Consider the following 15,387-nt stretch of genomic DNA (forward strand, 5'->3'; position numbering starts at 1 on the left):
AAGTATGGTGTCAGAATGAAGTTCTGTGGTCAGGGAAATGATTAAGCGAGACAAATTCTCAAGGACAATGGAGAATATCATTGGGGAGTGCAGCCAACTTGCTGGTGTGACCACTGCTGATAGGAAAATGAATCGGGAATTTACTTTGACTAATCACTAACAATAGACAGTAGACAATAGGTGCAGGAGTAGACCATTCGGCCCTTCCAGTCAGCACCGCCATTCAATAAGATCATGGCTGATCATCCCCAATCAGTACCCCGTTCCTGCCTTCTCCCCATATCCCCTGACTCCGCTATCTTTAAAAGCCCTATCCATCTCTCTCTAGAAAGTATCCAGAGAACTGGATAGGCAGAGAATTCCCAGACTCACAACTCTCTGTGTGAAAAAGTGTTTCCTCATCTCCATTCTAAATGGCTTACCTCTTATTCTTACACTGAGGCCCCTGGTTCTCGACTCCCCCAATATTGAGAAAATGTTTCCTGCTTCTCGCGTGTCCAAGCCCTTAATAATCTTATATGCTTCAATAAGATTCCCTCTCATCCTTCTAAATTCCAGAGTATACAAGCCCAGCTGCTCCATTCTCTCAGCATATGACTGTCCCGCCGTCCCGGGAATTAACCTTGTGAAACTACGCTGCTCTCCCTCAATAGCAAGAATGTCCTTCCTCAGATTAGGGGACCAAAACTGCACACAATGCTCCAGGTGTGGTCTCACTAGGGACCTGTACATCTGCAGAAGGACCTCTTTGCTCCTATACTCAACTCCTCTTGTTATGAAGGACAACATGCCATGTGCTTTCTTCACTGCCTGCTGTACCTGCATGCTTACTTTTATTGACTGATGAACAAGGACACCCAGATCCCGTCGTACTTCCTCTTTTCCCAACTTGACACCTTTTAGATAATAATCTGCCTTCCTGTTTTTGCTGCCAAAGCAGATAACCTCACATTTATGCACATTAAACTGTATCTGCCATGCATCTGCCCACTCACCCAACCTGTCCAAGTCACCCTGCATTCTCATAGCATCCTCCTCACAGTTCACACTGCCATCCAGCTTTGTCTCATATGCAAATTTGCTAATGTTACTTTGAATCCCTTCATCTAAATCATTAAGTGGAATATTAACCTGAAATATTCTTCACTTTTTGAACTGGTAGGCAGTGGGCTGGCAAGGAATAAAACACCTTTTGCTGTTCGGGCCACCCCATTGATGAGTTGTGTCTATATCAACTGGCATTTTGAACAGTTTTGATGGATGGAGCCACCCTCCCCCCTGGTTCCCGACAGACTCTCCCCCTCAATCCCCTGGTCTACTTCTTCTGCCCTTTCTTTGTCGCACCTGACCATCAGGGCTGAGCAGGTGAGGAAGGAGCTGAGCAGACACGCCCAGGTAATGCTATGAGTCTCGACGGTGTCAGCCTTAGGGTTCTCAAGGCATGTGCCAGCCAGTTGTGTGGAGTACTCCAGCATATCTTCAACCTGAGCCTGAGCCTGGAGAGAATGCCTGTGATGTGGAAGACATCCTGCCTGCTTCCTGTACCAAAGAGGACGTGTCCCAGCTCCTCCAATGACTACAGACCGGTGACGCTGACTTCACACATCACAAAGTCCCTGGAGTGGCTGGTGCTCACTCAACTGTGACCCCTGGTTAACCCTTACCTGGACCCCCTGCAGTTCATTTCCCAACAAAGATGGGGGTTGAGGACGCCATCATCCACCTGCTCCATCGTTCCTATGTTCACCTGGATAAGCCGGGAAGCATTGTGAGAATCATGTTTTTTGACTTCCCCAGTGCTTTCAACATGATCCCGCCTGCACTGCTAGGGAACAAACAGACGAAGATGCAGGTGGATGCTCCGTTGGTGTCTTGGATCACCAACTACCTGACTGGATGACCACAATATGTCAGGCTACGGAACTGTGTCTCGGACATGGTGGTGAGTAACACAAGGGGCCCCACAGGGGATGGTCCTCTCTCCCTTTCTGTTCACCATCTACACTTCAGTTTTCACATATAACTTCACTTCCTGCCACTGGCAGAAGTTATCAGATGACTCTGCAGTTGTGGGCCTCATCAGTGAGGGGAGGGACGCTGAATACAGAGGTGTAGTCAACAACTTTGTTGAGTGGTGTGGGCTGAATCACCTGCAGCTCCACACCGACAAGGCTAAGGAGTTGGTGGACTTTAGGAGAAGAGGAACACCCTGTTCCCTGTCTCCATCAATGGTGCGGTTGTGCAGTTTACCAAGGAATACAAATACCTTTGTACCTGGACAGTAAACTAGACTGGTCCAGGAACGCTGAGGCCCTGTACAAGAAGGGACAGAGCAGGCTGTACTTTTAGAGAAGGCTCCGTTCCTTCATCTACAGTAAGATGCTGCAGATGTTCTACCAATCGGTGGTAGCCAGCACCATCTTCTTCGCTGCTGTATGCTGCGGCAGCAGGGTGAAGGCTGTGGACAACAATAAGATCAACAAACTCATCCGACAACATCGTCCCCACGGTAAGGGTAAGCACCTTTCCGAACCAAAAACCCTGGGTAGACAGGTCCATTTGTGTGGCCCTGAATGCTCGCACCGCTGCCTACAACTCGGGCCTGGCATCAGGAAACATGGACGTCTACAAGGCAGAGTCCTACCGACTGCGAAGGGCGGTGAAGGACGCAAAGAGAAGGTACAAGGACAAGATGGAGTTACAGATGGCGCAGCAGGACACCAGCAGCCTGTGGCAGGGGCTACGGATTGTAACCTACTACACCCCTCCCTCATCCGCATGTGCCGGCACCTCCCTAGCTGACGACCTGAACTCCTTTTACGCTCGTTTCGAGAGGGGCAACACCACTCCAGGTCTGCCGACTATCGACAATACCGCCAGCGGGCTGGCTACCGAAGCTGAAGGGAGGAATGTGCACACATTCTCGCTGTCCGAGCACGACGTGAGGAGGGCACTGACATGGGTGAACACGAGAAAAGCTACAGGCCCCGATGGCATCTCGGGGCGAGTACTCAAGTCCTGTGCTACGCAGCTAGCTCCAGTGCTCACTACATTATTCAACCTCTCCCTGGACAAGTCCGTGGTCCCTGCCTGCTTCAAAAAATCCATCATTGTACCGGTACCAAAAAATGCCTCCCCAGCCTGTCTGAATGACTACCGTCCGGTGGCCCTTACCTCGGTAGTCATGAAATGCTTTGAGAGGCTGGTGAAGAAACACATCTGCGCCTTCCTCCCTCGGAACATGGACCCGTTGCAGTTCGCATACCGTCCGAACAGATCCACGGACGATGCGGTCTCCCAGGTCTTGCACACCGCTCTCTCCCATCTGGACAGCCAGAAGGTGGGCTACGTGAGGATGCTGTTCATAGACTACAGTTCAGCCTTCAACACGATAGTCCCCACCAGACTGGCTGGGAAGCTAATGGAATTGGGGCTCAACACCTCCCTGTGTGCCTGGGTCCTGGACTTTCTCACCGCCAGGCCCCAGGTAGTCAAGATGGGAGGGAATACATCGGAGTCCCTCACCCTGAGCACAGGATCGCCCCAGGGTTGCGTCCTCAGCCCCCTATTGTACTCCCTGTACACACATGACTGTGTGGCTAGGTTCAGCTCCAATTCAATAATTAAGTTTGCTGATGACACTGTGGTGGTGGGCCTGATCTCAGACAACGATGAGAAGGCCTACCGGGAGGAGGTGGCTGATCTAGCACTCTGGTGCCAGGATAACAGCCTCCTCTTGAACATCAAAAAAACGAAGGAGCTGATCATGGACTTTAGGAGGGCACATCATCCGAGGACGTACACTCCATTGATGATAAATGGGGATCCTGTGGATAGGGTGAACTGTTTTAAATATCTGGTAGTTCACATCTCTGAGGATATGACATGGGCATCACACGCCTCAGCACTCGTGAGTAAGGCAAGGCAGCGCCTTTACCACCTCAGGCAATTGAGGAAATTCAGAGTGTCTCCGAGGATCCTCCAGTGCTTCTACGCAGCGGCGGTGGAAAGCATCTTGTCCGGGAACATTACCATCTGGTTTGGGAATTGCTCTGCCAAGGACAAAAAGGCTCTGCAGAGAGTAGTGCGTTCGGCCGAACGCACTATGGGAACTTCACTCACCCCCCTGCAGGAACTATACAACAGGAGGTGCAACTCCAGAGCAAACAAAATCATGAGAGACCCCTTCCACCCCTGCAACGGACTGTTCCAGCTGCTACGGTCAGGCAAACGCCTCCGTTGCCATGCGGTGAGAACGGAGAGGTTGAGAAGGAGTTTCCTTCTCCTGAATTTGTATTACATGGTCTGTCTTTTTTTTCTTGATTGTGTTACAAGCAATCAAGTTTTTATATTGATTTGAGGTTGGGTGAAGACAGTGATGTTTATTTTTTTTTCCCTTATCCCTAACCAGTCTGGAGAAGGTTCTCGACCCAAAACGTCACCCATTCCTTCTCTCGAGAGATGCTGCCTGGCCAGCTGAGTTACTCTAGCTTTTTGTGTCTATCTTTGGCTTAAACCAGCATCTGCAGTTCCTTCATACACATTTTGTCTGCTCCACTGCAAAATCTCCTCAAGATATGTCTACTTTGAAGAAGTTCTCTTCTATCCGACGAGAGTTTTGCAACATCCTCTCTGGCTTCTCCCCCTCTGATTCCTCCTGCACTCTGACTCTACGACCATGTTTTAACCCAGACTCGCTACCACAGCCACATGTGTTTTCTCGGTGCTTGCCTGCGCCTCCATCTTCTACCTTGTGGTTTCCAGCTCCAGTTCCAGACATCTCAGTTTGGATCCAACCCGGATTTCAGGTACTGACAGTCGATCTGCCGCTTTTCGCAACAGTACTCATTCCGTGCCCTGCGTTTTACACTGGCTGTGACGTGCCGACACCAGCAGGCCCTCGCTCTGACTCTCCCGCAGCTATTGGCCTGTCTCACCCAGATCTGCAATGGTCCACAACTGTACTTCATTCAACGCCAGATCCACACCCTCAACAAATGCTTCCTCGCCGCCCTGGACTCTACCAAGTATCACAAGCATTCCCACTTCCAGACCAGTCCCATCACCGACACTCCTCGACTCGACCGCCCTCAGGCCCGGGGCTCCACGCTAGACTGTGTCGCCTGCCCAAACACCACGAGACTGAGATTGCCACCAAGAGGAGCAGCACCAACATTCACCGCCTCACCGACCTTCACCGTCTTCCCGGCCGAACCCAGGCCCGGACCACAAAACTGCCACGGCTGCCACATCCCTGGGGCCACCACTGCCGCTGCCGCTGACCTTCACTCTCCCCGGGGCCACCGATGCTGCTGCCGACCCGTATCTCTACTCCAGCCCACCACGGGCCTTCACCAGCAACTCCGCCGACCCTTGCCTCTCCACCGCCCACCAGCGGGCCGGAGCTGAGTTCCAGGCTCAGCACCGGTTCCACAGCCTCCACGATGCAAACCCCCACACCACATGGTCTGACTCTGCTCTTCCCCCCCCCCCCCCCCCCTCCTACCAGGAACCTCAGTAGTGATGGGTCTTCCCCTTCCCCCTCTTTTAACCAGGTATCCTGACCACACCCCACCCATATAATAGTCCTCACGTCCCCCCTCAGCTCTGAACATCCACCATCCTCCCCCACCAGATCTCGCCTCAGCCTTTGTCCACTCCCCGACCCTCCTCTGACCCCAACCCCACCTTTGTTGTGTCTTCACCATCCCCCCTGACCTCCCCCTTTTTGATAAGGAACGGTCTGACCTCAACAGAGGCCTCACCTTCATTCCCCTCTGCCCCCACCTCAACGAGTTCCGGGTCCGCCACGACATAGAGATTTTCTTCCGTCGTCTCCATGCCTTTTTCTATGGGAAGGAGTCCTCATCACCCAGCGACGACCTCTTCTCCTGTCTCCACCAGTCCCCCTCCTCTTAGACTCCCCAGAATGAACTTCTACCCTCTCTAGACCTCTTTATTTCCAACTACCGGTGTGACATCAACTGTCTCAACTTCCCTTTCGTACTCCAACCTCACCCTCTCTGAACGTACAGCCCTCCACTCACTCTGCAGCATCCCTGACATTATAATCAAACCCGCCAACAAGGAAGGTGCCGTGGGTGTCTGGCCTGCTGACCTCACCGGGCTGAGGCCAGGCGACAACGCTCAGACACCTCGTCCTACTTATCCTTGAACCATGATCCTACAGACGAGCACCAGGCCTTTGTCTCAAACACCATTACTGATTTCATCACTTCTGGCTGCCTGCCTTCCACAGTCTCCAACCTTATTGTTTCCCAGCCCCACACAGCCTGTTTTTTCCTTCTCCCCAAAATCCCCCAAATCCTTGCAGACCCATTGTTTCTGCCTGCTCCTGCCCCATGGAACGGTTTTCCACGTACCTCCACTCCATCCCAACCCCCCACCCCCCGGTCCAATCTCTCCCGACCTATGTCCAAGACACCTCGCATGCCCTTCGTCTCTTTAATGACTTCCATTTTCCGAGCCCCCACTCCCTCATCTTTACTATGGACGTTCAGTCACTCTGCACCTCCATCCCCCACCAGGAAGGCCTTAAAGCCCTCCGTTTTTTCCTCGACTGTAGAACCATCCAATTTCCCTCTACTAACACTCTACTCCGCTAGTCATCACCCTCAACAACTTCTCCTTTGACTCCTCCCACTTCCTCCAAGTGCAAGGCGTAGCTATGGGCATCATCATGGGCTCAAACTATGCCTCACTCTTTGTAGGGTACGTTGAACAATCACTGTTCCAGGCGTACACTGGCCCTATCCCCGAACTGTATCTCTGTTACATTGATGACTGCATCGGTGCTACCTCCTGCATCCATGCAGAACTCATGGACCATCAACTTCACCACCAATTTTCATCCTGCACTCAAATTTACTTGGACCATCTCCGACACCTCCCTCCCCTTTCTTGAACTCACAGTCTCCATCACAGGAAATAAACTATTGATTGACGTATATTGCAAACCCACTGACTCCCACAACTATCTTGACTGCACTTCTTCCTACAAAGACTTCCCTACTCCCAATTCCTCCATCTACGCCACATCTGCGTCCAAGATGAGGTGTTCCATACTAGAACATCCGAGATGTCCTCATTCTTTAGGGCACAGGGGTTCCCCTCTCCCATCATAGATGAGGCTCTCACTCGTGTCTCCTCGGTACTCAACAGCTCCGCCTTGCCCCCACTCCCCCTAGCCGCAACAGAGACAGAGTCCCCCTGGTCCTTATCTTCCACCCCATCAGCCACCACATACAACACATAATCCTCCAAAATTTCCGCAACCTCCAACGGGATCCCACCACTAGCCACATTTTCCCATCTCCATCCCTTTCCGCCTTCCGCAGAGATTGTTCCCTCCGCAACTCCCTGGTTAACTCATCCCACCCCACCCAAACCACCCCCTCCCCAGGTACCTTCCCCTGCAACCGCAGGGGAAGATGCAACACCTGTCGTTATACCTCCTCGGCTCTGTCCAGGGTTCCCGACAGTCCTTTCAGGTTAGGCAGAGGTTCACTTGCACCTTCTCCAACCTCATCTACTGTATCCGTTGTTTGAGATGTGGACTCTTATACATCGACGAGACCAAACGCAGACTGGGCGATCGTTTCGCGGAACACCTTCGCTCAACACGCGTGAACCAACCTGATCTCCCGGTTGCTGGACACTTTAATTCTCCTTCCCATTCCTACACAGACCTTTCTGTCCTCGGTCTCCTCCACTGTCAGAGAGAGGCTAAATGTAAATTGGAGGAACAGCATCTCATATTTTGCTTGGGCAACTTACAGCCCAATGATATGAATATTGATTTCTCTCACCAGGTAGCGCGGGCATTCCCTCTCTCTCTATCCCTCCCCCACCCTAGTTGCACCAGCTTCTCATTTTCACCCTACAAACATCTTACAATGGCCTGTTTCCTTTATCATTGCTACTTTATTGCATATCTTTCATTCATTGTTCTTTATCTCTCCACATCACCGTCTATATCTCTCGTTTCCCTTATCCCTAATCAGTCTGAAGAAGGATCTCATCCCGAAACATCACCCATTCTTTCTCTCCAGAGATGTTGCCTGTCCCGCTGAGTTATTCCAGCTTTTTGTGTATATCTTCTGATATTTAGTTTTACTTTAATTTAGAGATGCAATGTGGAAACAAGCCCTTCAGCCCACCAAGTCCATGCCGAGCAGTGGTCATCCCAAATACTTGCTCTATCCCACACACTAGGGGCAATTTCCAGAAAGCAATTAACATACATACCTGCACGTCTTTGGAATGTGGGAAGAAACTGGAGTACCCGGAGAAAACCCACGCGGACACAGTAGCGAATATACAAACAGACTTCCGTACAGACAATGCCCGTAGTCGGGATCGTATATGGGTCTCTGGTGCTGTAAGGCAACAACTCTACCGTTGCTCCATTGTGCAACCCTTAACCCTTAATGTTGTTGATCCCTATTCAAATATTCAATCTTGTGCCCTTTTGTGCTTGATAAAATTATTTATCAATACTGAGTTTTTGTACACTTGTCACGTGCAATCAATGGGAGATGTGAAATTGATTTATTACAAACATTTAGGAGAGATATGCATAGTTAAAGAAAAAAAGTAGATATTGATACAGCACTTGATACAGAAAATGTTGTTTTCCCTCCTATGTATCTCTGACTAAAAACATGGATTATAAATTGGGGAAATGGATATTTCATCTTTTTTTAATTAAGGTCATGTGGAAATTCACCATTTAAAATGGATTAAACTTGAATCTGGATTGTGCAGGGTACATTTTATTGTTTTGCCATGTCCAAGATGTACGTTTTGAGCATGTTGCTTACGCAGATCATGGGTTGAATGATCATGTTTTACCTGTTTCTTGGATCTGGAATGAATTTGGAATGGTAGTTCACATTGGTTGATCTGCTTGTGATTTTCAGCCATACAAGTGCCCTTTAAAAATTTCCACTTGAAGTTTCTCTGCTATTTTTAAAATGTAATCCTTAAAATGTAGGTTTGCAAATATAGTGCTGCCCACTTCATTGATTCTCTTTTGGTCATCAGCTCTGAAATATATTTCTTATTTTTGATGATCTGCTTTAATATGCTGAAGAAACTGCATTAACAAGTTGGAGCCGCTATGTGAAAGATAAGTAGATTTATAACCAATTTTGTGTGGTGCTGTTTTGCTATAGTGCCCATGTTTGTTGATTCCTGAAAATACGCTTTACGGCTGCTATTTTGAAATTATGGAATTTTCAGGCTATGCAGTCCTGGACAAAAAAAAAATTGGAAGTATCAAGCATAATTGGTTGGATTTTGCTGTTAATGAAAAACACTGTCTATCAGACTTGCACTTTCCAAAAGCTTTTTAATGAGCTTTTGAATAAGATCTCCCTGTCAACCATACATTTAAACACCACAGGATCTTAAACAGAACACCCAGTACCTCTGAACATGCTGTATCAGTTTGAAGCAACACAGTGAATGTCTGAAAAGGAAAATTTAACTGCAATATTTCATTAATTTCTGAATTAGGCACAACGTAATACAGAAGGAAAGAGTTTTTAATTAAGGGATGTAACTGAGACTTTTTTCAACTTGAGAAATAAGTCTTCAAATTTGATAAAATTAACTTTCAGTGACAGAGATTGTGTATCTATGATTGAGATGAATGTAATATTAATGAGGTAAGAATGGAATGATTACACTTGCAGCAAAATGTTTCCAAGGCATCAGTACAAAAAACTCTGGATGCATCGACTCTATTCAAGTTGTGAACTGATTAATTACCTCAACAATTTCAGAATTTGTAAAGCAGACACATCCTGGACTATAGCATCTGGATGTCAGCGTATATCCTTTTATTGAATCTACTCTGTCTAAATAACAGTGTGTACTATTAAACAAGTCACAGAAAAATCTGCCCCAGTACATCAAAAAATATTGAATTTATAAAGTTTCCTGAACAAAAATCAGCTATAGCAGGAAACAATGTTGTGGTTAAAGGTTCTCATCAATGCAAAATACACAATTAAAAGCAATCTGTGATCAGTAATCTTTTTTGTGGAACAGGGGACCCGGTTTATATTTTGGTTTTCCTTGTTCCTCTTTGTAATATATTAGTTGAGATTAGATTGTATCAGCAGGAACTGGAAAATTAGACATATTTATTTTGGCAAAGTTTTTCAGCTTGTAGTTATATATAGTGTACAAAAACACTTTGGCTAGGTTTAGGGGGAACAGCACAAGGGCTTAACTTACAGTCACCGGTTAGTTGCCCACGATGACCATTGATCTAAATGGCTTGTAGAAATCCTGCCTTTTGCAGATTGGTCTGCATCGACTTTCTGGTAACTGCCACTTCAATCCAGGAGGACTTTATGCTCTTAATGCAAGAAAGTGGAGAGGTGGGAGGCAAGATAGAACTGACCCCATCCACGAGCAAACAATCTTTGAACAGTTGGCAATGAATGTTTGGTGGTCATCATTTTTCCAATTCAAGAAAATATTTAAAAGAACACAATTCTCAAAATATAAACACGACTTAATACTTGGCAAGGGACAATACATCACTCCTCTTTATTTAAATAAATGTAGCTGCTATATGGATCAATGTATTTTAACAGCTTATACATCAGGCTGCTATCTCTGTTAATGGTCTGCAGTCATTAACGGATCATGAATACCACAGAAAAACATGACGAATAAACTTGAATTGATAAATTGCTGATAATGCATGAGGCAACGGTATGGGATGATTCGTATAATGGAATTTTGTTGGTTTTATTCGCTTTCAATAACTGCCATGTTTAAAATGGTCAGTGATGTCATCCGAATAAATGACATTTTCCCCCCAAGCGTCTAAAGGAAGAAAATACGGTTGCTTTGCTCAATTTGTACAAAAAGCTAAATAATTCTACAGAAAATAGATATTAAAAACTTAAAGTCTGCGACAGCACTGAATGGTAGCAACTATTTTATCATAGGAGCAGAATTAGACCATTCGCCCATCAAATCTACTCCGCCATTCCATCATGACTAATCTATCTTTCCTTATCAACCCCATTCTCCTGCCTTCTTTCCGTAACTCCTGACACCCTTGTTCATCTAGAATCTGTCAATCTCCACGTTAACTAATATCCATTGACTTGGCCTCCACAGCCGTCTGTGGCAATAATTTCCACAGATTCACCACCCTCTGACTAGGATCACGTAGAGTTTCAAGATACAATTCTACATTTGGAGTGCCAAAGGTTTACTTAGGAATGTGTGGAGATAGTGGTCTAAAAGGATCATGTGGCACTAACATGATTTTTTGTTTATTGTCGCGTGTACTGAGGTACAGTGAAAAGCTTTTTTGTGTGCTATCGAGTCAGTGAAAAAACTATACATAATTGCAATCAAGCCGCCCACAGTGTAAATATACAGGATAGGGGAAGGCAGACAAAAATGCTGGAGGAACTCAGCGGGTGAGGCAGCATTTATGGAGAGAAGAAATAGGCGACGTTTCGGTTCACGACCCTTATTCAGACTGATGTCTGGTGGGGGGGGCGGGAAAAAGAAAGGAACAGGCGGACATAGTAGGCTTGTGGGGGAGCTGGGAAGGGGGAGGGGAAGGAGGGAGAAAGCAAGGACTTCTGAAATTAGAGAAATCAATGTTCATACCGCTGGGGTGTAAACTACCTAAGCGAAATATGAGGTGTTGTTCCTCCAATATGCGTTGTGCCTCACTCTGGCAATGGAGGAGGCCCAGGACAGAAAGGTCAGATTTGGAATGGGAGGGGGAGTTAAAGTACTGGGCAACCGGGAGATCAGGTTGGTTAGTGCGAACTGAGCAGAGGTGTTGGGCGAAGCGATTGCCGAGCCTGCGCTTGGTCTAGCCGATGTAGAGAAGTTGACACCTGGAACAGCGGATGCAGTAGATGAGGTTGGAAGAGGTGCAGGTGAACATCTGCCTCACCTGGAAAGACTGCTTGGTACCTTGGATGGAGTTGAGGGGGGAGGTAAACCGACAAGTATAGCATTTCCTGCGGTTGCAAGGGAAAGTACGCGGGGAGGTGGTGGTTTGGGTGGGAAGGAACAAATTGACCAGGGAGTTACGGAGGGAATGGTCTCTGCAGAAAGCAGAAAGAGGAGGAGATGGGAAGGATATGACCAGTTGTAGGATCCCGTTGGAGGTGGCGAAAATGTCGGAAGATTTTATGTTGTATACGACGGCTGATGGGGTGGAAGGTGAGGACAAGAAGGACTCTGTCCTTGTTACGAGTAGATGGGGAGTAAGAGCAAAGCTGCGGAATATAGAGTGGACTCTGGTGAGAGCCTCATCTACAATAGAAGAGGGAAAGCCCCGTTCCCTAAAGAATGAGGACATCTCCGATGTCCTGCTCTGGAACACCTCATCCTGGGTGCAGATGCGGCGTAGACAGAGGAATTGGGAGTAGGGGATAAAGTCTTTACAGGAAGCAGGGTGGGAAGAAGTGTAGTCCAGACCGCTATGGGAGTCAGTAGGTTTGTAGTAGATGTCAGTCAGTAGTCTGTTGCCTGTGATGGAGATGGTGAGATCTAGAAATGGTAGGGAGATGTTGGAAATGGTCCAGGTGAATTTGAGTGCCGGGTGGAGATTTTTGATGAAATAGATGAAGCCAGTGAGTTCTGCATGGGTGCAGCAGGTAACACCAATGCAGCCGTCAATGTAGTGAAGGTAGAGTTCGGGGATAGGGCCACGGTACGCCTCGAACTGGGGTTGTTCGACGTACCCTACAAAGAGGCATGCATAGCTGGGGCCCATAGCTATGCCTTGGATTTGAAGGAAATGGGAGGACTCAAACGAAAAGTTGTTGAGGGTAAGGACCAGCTAAAGACTAGGCGGTGGCGAGTATTAGTAAATGGAGATTGGTTGGTTGATAAAGGGAATAACGTTTGATGCAAGAAAAAGTTACGAAAAGCCTGATTCAATGATAGTCTGAGGGTCTACTATGAGGTACATGGTTGGTCAGAACCACTCTCTAGTTGGTGGGAGGATGGTTCAGTTGCCTGATAACAGCTTTTTGCATACATTTTATAATTCTGGAATGGATGGGGCTGAGAAGCAATGAGCAATATTTTCTGCCATGTCACAACTTGCATGTTTGACTTGATGCTTGTACTGACTGGATAGTAAAAGTTAAATATGGAAATAATTATTGTTTTCTGGTGCTTATGGAATATTATGCAAAAGATCCATGATCTGAAATGGTATTTTATTGATTTAGGTGTTTGGTGTTTAAAAGTTGATAGAAAGATCTTTATCTCCCTCTTATTAATGTGTAATCGAGTATTATTGTGCAAATGAGCCCAAATAGCAAACCTGACAAATGGAAGTTCGTCACTGGAGAAGGGGCAAATGCATTGCTGCTACAAGATGCAAATATAAGTTCCACTGTTTTGAAATGTTGATATTAAACAAGGTCAGTTGAATGGTTGGGCTGCTGCACTATTAAAGTAGATCCTTGGTTCCATTAGGTTGTCCAAAATGCTCAGTACATTTATTTCATGATGCATGATAACTGATGTTTGCAAACCTGCATGTTAACTGCTTATTGCTTTGTTTTCCAAGTAATTTGCTGACTTTTTTCCAAAATTCTGCTGTTAGAGTTTCAGATTAAACATTCTATCCTGTGATACATTTATATCAGCCCAAATACATTTGGGTCATGGTTTTATTTTATCTGATTGTTTATTTTTAAGTAATAAAGTTTACTACCTTAGGCTTAGGGAATTGAATGCAAAGCTAGGGAGGCTATGCCTCAGTTGCAATAAAACACATAATCTGCTACCCAATATGTCACCTATCCATATTCTCCAGAGATGCTGCCTGATCTGCCCAGTGACTTTTTTTGTAAAGCAGCATCTGTAGTTCCTGTGTCTCCATTCAAAAATCTTGTTGGTTTGGCATTTGGCTTACCAGATTAATATTTGCTGTTTTCCTTTCTGACTTGCCAGGGCTCCTTTCTCATGTTCTCTTCTACTTGCCTGTGCTCCCCTTGGCCTCACCAAGGATCCAGTTCTTCCACTCGCCAGGATCATGTGCACTTTCAACTGACCATGAGCTCCACATCTAAGGTGCTGAAATGATTGAAACCCTCAAGTTCCGTGTCGTATATCTGACCAATATTGATGTGGAACAACCACATTGAATTGACAGCCAAGAAGACACACCAAAGCCACTGTTTTCTCAGGAGAATGAGGGAATTTGGCAGGTCTCCAACGATTCTTACAAACTTCTACAGATGCATTGTTGAAAGCATATTGCTGGGTTGCATCACAGTTTGGTTTGGGAATAGCTCTGCTCAAGAAAGCAAGAAATTGCAGATAGTTGTCGATGTAGCCGAGTCTACCATAAAAACCAGACTCACCACTATTGACTCCATTTACACTTCGAAGCAGCCAACTTAATTAGTTTAGTTTAGAGATACAGCGCGGTACAGCGATACAGAAATAGGCCCTTCAGCCAACCGAGTCTGCACCGGCCAGTGATCACCCGCACACTATCCTATCCTACATAATTTACAATCTTTACCAAATCCAAATAACCTACAAACCTGTAAGTCTTGGAGTGTGGGAGCAAACCCCCCACACGGTCACGGGGGAGCGTAAAAACTCCGTAAAGACAGTACCCGTAGTCGGGATCGAACCCGAGTCTCTGGCGCTGTAATGCAGCAACTCTAACTCCGCGCCACCGTGCCGCCCCAAAGACCTTTCCTACGATGGTCATTCCTCCTTCCTGTTCCCATCAGGCAGGAGATACAGATTGAAACCGCACACCAGCGGACTGAGGAACAGCTTCTTCCCCTGTTATTAAGCTTCTGAATGGTCCAACCATTAGCTAGGATACTGTCCAGACCATTGCGACCATTGGAAAATCGAAGGTAGACAAAAGTGCTGGAGAAACTCAGCGAGTGCAGCAGCATCTATGGAGCGAAGGAAACAGGCAATGTTTCGGCCCGAAACGTTGCGTATTTCCTTTGCTCCATAGATGCTGCTGCAACCGCTGAGTTTCTCTGGCACTTTTGTCTACCTTCGATTTTCCAGCATCTGCAGTGCCTTCTTAAACAGAAAGTATTGCTGCTTACTCGTACTGGTTATGTTCTGTTGATGAGGAAATTGAGTATCCAGTTGCGGAGGGAAATGCAGAACAGTAAAATATGTTTTAATGACTAACATCTACACGTCCAAAATATTTGCTACTCTGGCTCTGAGTGTCCCTGATTATCAGAGTTGTTGATGAATCTATGTCAGAAATGAGAGATTATCTTTAGAAGCCATGCTAATATGTAGGAATTGGTCCATAAATGTTTATTGGATAATCACTGGAGTGGACAGCTCGTTTTGAGGAAAAGTTAG

At 46.7% G+C, this 15,387-nt stretch overlaps 1 protein-coding gene across 2 annotated transcripts in view; it reads left to right on the plus strand.

The window, feature by feature from the left end:
- The window catches only part of LOC129711830 (disabled homolog 2-interacting protein-like), a 625,376-nt gene that overhangs the window by 112,414 nt on the left and 497,575 nt on the right, over positions 1-15,387 (plus strand). The window lies entirely within an intron of this gene.

Source organism: Leucoraja erinacea, chromosome 31 (genome assembly GCF_028641065.1).
Source record: "Leucoraja erinacea ecotype New England chromosome 31, Leri_hhj_1, whole genome shotgun sequence".
Taxonomy (NCBI): domain Eukaryota; kingdom Metazoa; phylum Chordata; class Chondrichthyes; order Rajiformes; family Rajidae; genus Leucoraja; species Leucoraja erinaceus.